The 6,178-nt window shown below is 37.7% G+C and overlaps 1 long non-coding RNA gene across 1 annotated transcript; it reads right to left on the bottom strand.

Annotated features, from left to right (window-relative positions):
- Positions 1–2,284: 2,284 nt before the first annotated feature.
- Positions 2,285–4,986, bottom strand: LOC140035972 (uncharacterized). Its single transcript, XR_011839867.1, has 3 exons — positions 4,636–4,986; positions 3,237–3,299; positions 2,285–2,565 (listed from the first exon to the last, which is right to left on the bottom strand). It is a non-coding gene; the product is annotated as an uncharacterized lncRNA (long non-coding RNA).
- Between the last annotated feature and the right edge of the window lie 1,192 nt (positions 4,987–6,178).

Raw genomic sequence — 6,178 nt, 5'->3', positions numbered from 1 at the left:
CTTCCCTTTTTTTTTTTTAAGTATAATATAAATAACAATAAAAACAAAATAATAATTCAAACAAACTTAAACTTATATAAAATGTATAAAATTAATAACCAAAAGATAAAAAGCTAAGATTTTCCTCTTTTTCCTTTCTTCTTTTTCCTTTTTTTTCCTTTTTCAATTTTTCATCATTTTTTCATTTTTAAATAATGAAACTAAATCTGAAACAACTACAACATATTTTTTGAACGCTTTTCTTTTTTTTTTTTTACTTTTTCTTTATGATTTTTCTTTTTTTTCATTTTTTCATGATTTTCCTTTTTCTCTTTTTTTTTTCATTCATTTTTCCTTTTTCTCTTTTTTTTTTCAAGAAATTCTATGCTAAAAACTTAAAAATAAACTAAAAACTAAAAACTAAAAACTAAAAATCGAATAAAACTAACACGACAAATAAAAAAGCTAAAAATAAACAGTAAATGAAATTACACCAAAAATTTGGTGTCTACAGTTTGCCCCTCTTTGTCTGAGTTTTGAAAAAACTTGAGACAAACAAGTAGACACCAAATACTTACCTGCATTATTTGGCTGCAAAAATGATTCCAACAAACAAGAATTCTAAAATGGGGCTGACCCAAACATAAAATTAAAAACGGGACTGACCCGAACAGAAAATGTAAAATGGGATAGACTCGAACAGAAACGTAAATGGGATAGACTCGAATAGAAAATGAAAAATGGGATAGACCCACGGGATAGACTCGAACAGAAAATGTAAAATGGGATAGACCCAAACAGAAACGTAAATGGGATAGACCCGAACAGAAAATGTAAAATGGGATAGACCCAAACAGAAAATGTAAAATGGGATAGACCCAAACAGAAACGTAAATGGGATAGACCCACGGGATAGACCCGAACAGAAAATGCAAACGGGATAGACCCACGGGATAGACCCGAACAGAAATTTAAATGGGATAGACCCAGACAGAAATGTAAATGGGATAGACCCAGACAGAAATTTAAATGGGATAGACCCACGGGATAGACCCGAACAGAAATTTAAAATTGGGATAGACCCACGGGATAGACCCACGGGATAGACCCGAACAGAAATTTAAAATTGGGATAGACCCACGGGATAGACCCGGACAGAAATGTAAAATTGGGATAGACCCACGGGATAGACCCGAACAGAAATTTAAAAATGGGGATAGACCCAAACAGAAATTTAAAAATGGGGATAGACCCACGAGATAGACCCGGACAGAAATGTAAAATTGGGATAGACCCACGGGATAGACCCGAACAGAAATATAAAATTGGGATAGACCCACGGGATAGACCCGGACAGAAATATAAAATTGGGATAGACCCACGGGATTTTTAAACAATGAATTGAGTTCTTACCTGAGAGTAGTTCAAACTTTTGTACCAAGAGGGAGATTTGGATCTTTATGGCTAGAACGATAGCTGATGTTGTTCCTTATGACCCAACCTTTGCCAAATTATCATTTCGTCTTTGCTTACTGGAGAGCTTTTTCTGACGTCGATTCAGGTGCGAAAAGAAGTGTGGTTGTTTGTGTTTGTAAATGCAACGTTCCTGGAAGAAAAGAAGAAATAATGGATTTGCCACCATCATTTGATCTGGCTTGCCTTGAGAATTGTGTAAACATGAGTCTTTTGATGCCTTTGCCAACTTTTGCTGCGGTATCTGCCTTGGTTGAATTTGTAATTTTGAAACCTTTCGATGCTGGAGACCAAAAAGGTGCGCATTTACCATGCCACCAAATCCATGTAGCGGCTTGGTTGCATTTTACTCACTTTAATAGATGATTGAATCCCATATTCTTGCACAAACCTTAGGGTTTATCATTCATCCGAATCCAATGATAAAAGAATGATGCATGAAAAATCAAAATATATGCAAGGTGATTTCCTATGTTCTGCATGGAATGAATATGTCAAAGAATGTAAAACATATCCAAAAATGCCATGAATACAAGCACATGAGAAAAGATGTATTTGGAAAAGAATATTTTACAAAGCAACACAGTTTTGGCCAACAGATGTCATATTCAAATCTCTGGATATCTTTGTTCTGGAATTTAATATTGGCAGAAGTATGACAAAAATGAGAAGAAATCCAAATGAACCAAGTCACCAGCTGTTCCTCCTCGTGCTTGCTCGTTGCAAAAACCTGCCTTGGCGCCCTTTCGGGTTTTTACCAAGGTTGCCTGTGACGGCCCCATCTCCCCCTAAGGCGCACCAAAGGGTTCGGCGGACCGCCTGCTCAGCTCTCGCCAGGACTCAGTCACTCGTATCACGTGCGTACATCCATAGACAATAAGTAACCCATCCACTTCAACTTAATATATACATAGATGCTCAAGTAAAAGATAAGAAACTTCTACACACCAGAAGTTTTCAAAGTTTTTACCATTCAAGTACAAACATCGAATATACAAGGTTCTCATTCCTCATACAACCAGCCCGTGCCAAGCACTAGGGCGAGAACCATTACAAGGCCAAAGAACTAGATCAACCAGACTATACAGAACTCTCGTCCTTGCTCGCCTTCCCCTGCTAAGGAAAACAATTGACGTGGTATGAGCTAAAAAGCCCAGTGAGGTTCTATATAAATAAACAAGTAATTAAACAAGGAACATATCAAAAGGTATGGCACATGATTTCATGTTGGCATTTTAGCATGGAACAATTATCATGATACACGGTAACCATATACTGAAGGATACGGTGTTCCGGTGGAACTTTGTCGGTCCTCTGCACCTTATAACTTCCGGATCCCCACGGTTGACTGGCCATCACCTTATCCCTCCAGTGGTAATACTCGAGTATACCGACGGTTGTCCAGGGTTCCAACCTACCCGACCGAGCCCAGTCCTGGCTCGAGTAGGTCGGTAACCGAGGCGGGGCCCAAGTTCAGCTTAGAGCTTACAACATGCACAAGTAACCAAGTAAATCGGTAAACGGTAAATGGTAAAATTCATCAATTGAATAGGTCGAATGAGGTAAAGTACACACTCGCCTAACAATGATGGACAACTTCATATAGCATGTGATTCATGATAATTAAGTAATCAAGTGGACACTTAGCACGTAAACAATACAAATTGATTTCATGGGAGCATGTAATTCACGAATATCACGTAATCACATAAATTGGAAATCGAGTAAACAGATAGTCAGGTAATCAGGTAGTCATAGAAAACACGGGTATATAGAACACTCACCTATTTACGCACAACAACGTGCAAAATATCCTTCCGGATATTATCTTTAGTCACTGAGAAAACCTAAAATTAAATGAAAAGAATATTACCACTCATTTATGACAAACAATTAGGTGCAATCAAAGAAACTCGACGAATGATGAGTAGAACGTATAAAAAGAGACTTTAAAGTGGAACGAGGACATTTGGACCCGTGGACAAAATACTCAAGAAAATCCTAAACCACTCCTCTTTATTTGGTAAGAGTAAGTAAACATTTGGAGTTTCCAATTGAAGAAGGATCATGTTTTTAAGATGGAAAAACGGTCATAGTATTATACAAGTTCAAATAGAACTTAGCTTTCGGGCGAAAATTTGGGCAGCATGCCCTTTGTGTTTACCTAATTTCCAGCCATTTATGGCTTCATGATTTTTCTCAGCCAATCCCAAAGTCATGTACAGCACAAACTCATCATAATAGCCATTTCATAGGCTCAAGACAATATAAGAACAAAATCAAAGAAATAACAAGTGCGGAAATGCAATTTGACAAAAGACAGCTTTGACGGGTTCATGCATAACGGTCACAACCGGAGTTACACTTATCGGATTGGGATGAAACTTAAGCCGTTTCGAAGCTAAGACACAGGACTACAATGTTGAAGAAGGCCACTCAGTCCAGTTTGTCCTGTATCTAGGTCAAATTTATCAAAATGATCCCAGATTTTCTAGTTCGAGGTTTACTGTGGTAGTCTTGATTCATCCACTCTAATCTCCGCACACATAACTCCAAATCCAATAATTCCAAAGCCATATGAAAGCTAAGACAAATGTATACAATTCTCATGAAGATGACTTAGTCAGATTTACAGTGCAATCTAGTCAAATGCCCACTTTACAGATCCAAAATCCAACTAGTTGGTCAATTAACCGCACTGCATTCAAATGACCATATCCCAGTCTACCGAGGTCCGTTTAAGACGTTCTTGGCTGCGTTAAAAAGATAATACAGGGTACTAAAACTTTCATGTTTTGACAATTGGCTAAATCTGAACGGATTATAGTAAACAAACACAACCAAAGAGACTAAACTGTCCACGCGGAATTCTGGAAAGTAACCTAGATCAGCGAGGGTATTTTCATCTTTTCACAAGCTACGTTGCTCCGATTGAGCTGAAATTTTATAGGCATATATAAAATACCATTCTATACAACTTTCATGTTTTGTGCCAAGCCAAATTCGGCCTCTAACATGGAGCAATAAAATCGGGCAGAAAAGGGGGAAAATTTTCCAGAAATCTGGAATTTTGATTTCTAATGGAACCTTTCTTGATTTCTTGCTCCCATCATCACTATAACCACTTATCTAAGCTTAGATACAACATAGATCATCCATATAGCAAGTATAAGCAGCACATACCTCAAAAGAAACAAGGCTTGCAAGAGTACCACTTCACTTCCTCTTGAAAATTTTAGCTTCCCTAGCTTCCCAAGATCACAATTCACACTTTAATCGGTTTAGAATTTGTTTCTTGCACTTGGATGGTGCAAATCAAGAAGAAATTTTGGTTTTCTCTTGCTCTCCCTTTCCTCTCTCCTTGCTCGGCTATGCAGCAGAAAAATTGGGGAAGAATGAAGCTCACTTGGTCTTATAAGAAGACAAGAAAATTAGAACAAATTCTGTCCACAAGTTTAGCCAACACTTGGCTTGATTTCCACCACACAATTTTCTCTCTCCTTCCTTGCATTTTAGCCACAAATTTCGGCCAAGCTGTCATCATGAGAGAGGAGATATTTTACTCCATTAGTAAAAAACTTGTGTGACAAGTAAGTGGCGGTCAAGTGGTCGGTTCAAACGGTAGTGCACGGTACACGTCGGTGTGACGCGTTTTCTCTTAAATCGCACGTACTAGGGTTTTTGCTTCCTATTCACTAACTTTTTATCATTGCTTCTAATCACATATTATTTCTCACTTAAAAGTCACTCTTAAGCACCAAATTTGATCCTTACTCGGTACCGGATAATTATACTTCGGTTACACGAAAAATCCGATTTCACCTTGAATTGAAAACGAATAGGAGAACCCTAATTTCCTATGGTCATTGGCACTTTTCTAGGGTGATTGAACCATGGATAACATGAAATAATAATTTCCAAATAATTTTCAAATAAAAGGGAATTTTTGAGAAATATGTAAGGAATTTGCGAGTCCTCACACTCTCTTCCCCTTAAAAAAATTTCGACCTCGAAATTTCAACTTGCATTAATCAGATCAAAAATAGTTCTCGAAAGTTGATCACGTACTAAGAATCATTTCAATCTTACTTATCACAATCAAATACTAATCAGATCAAATATCTCAGAGGTCAATCACATTATAAGAATCACTCATCACAATCAAGTACTAAAAGTACTCCAATTCTATTTATCACTTAGCAACAAGCCAACCTTAATCAAACAAGAAGACTAGAAGAAGGATGCAAAATCAAAAGTTTTCTCAACCATTTCGGCCACCACCACAATCTGTCAAAACCCAAGCTAAACACTTATTGGACAAGTCCAAGGTATTATTTTAATCTACTCATTCAGTTAAGTCTCGAGTCCAAGACAAAATCTTTTTGATCCTTTCACGCGTAAGGTTTGGAATACTCTAATATCTCATAGACGAGTTTACCAGTAGTGGTAAGGATTACCTTCTTTAATCTCAGGCAACTCTGAACCGTGTGGTGTGTTCATGTCATGCGTTCTTTCAGATGCCACTGGTTGGCTCCTCCTTCCATTAACTTGTCGAGGAACAGTTCCATTTCCCTGTTGAGCAGTAGTTTCTCGTGGATATCTCCTTGGACAGTCATGAACTTTATGGTTGGTACTCCCACACCCCATACACTTTCGTCCCTTTAGCCAACAGTTTTCTTCAGTGTGATTCGTCTTTCCACAATATCCACAAGTCGGACGGGGTATT

Source organism: Coffea arabica, chromosome 2c (genome assembly GCF_036785885.1).
Source record: "Coffea arabica cultivar ET-39 chromosome 2c, Coffea Arabica ET-39 HiFi, whole genome shotgun sequence".
In the NCBI taxonomy this organism is placed as follows: domain Eukaryota; kingdom Viridiplantae; phylum Streptophyta; class Magnoliopsida; order Gentianales; family Rubiaceae; genus Coffea; species Coffea arabica.
Note: the sequence above shows the minus strand (reverse complement) of the source record. Positions and strands in the feature narration are given on the sequence as shown.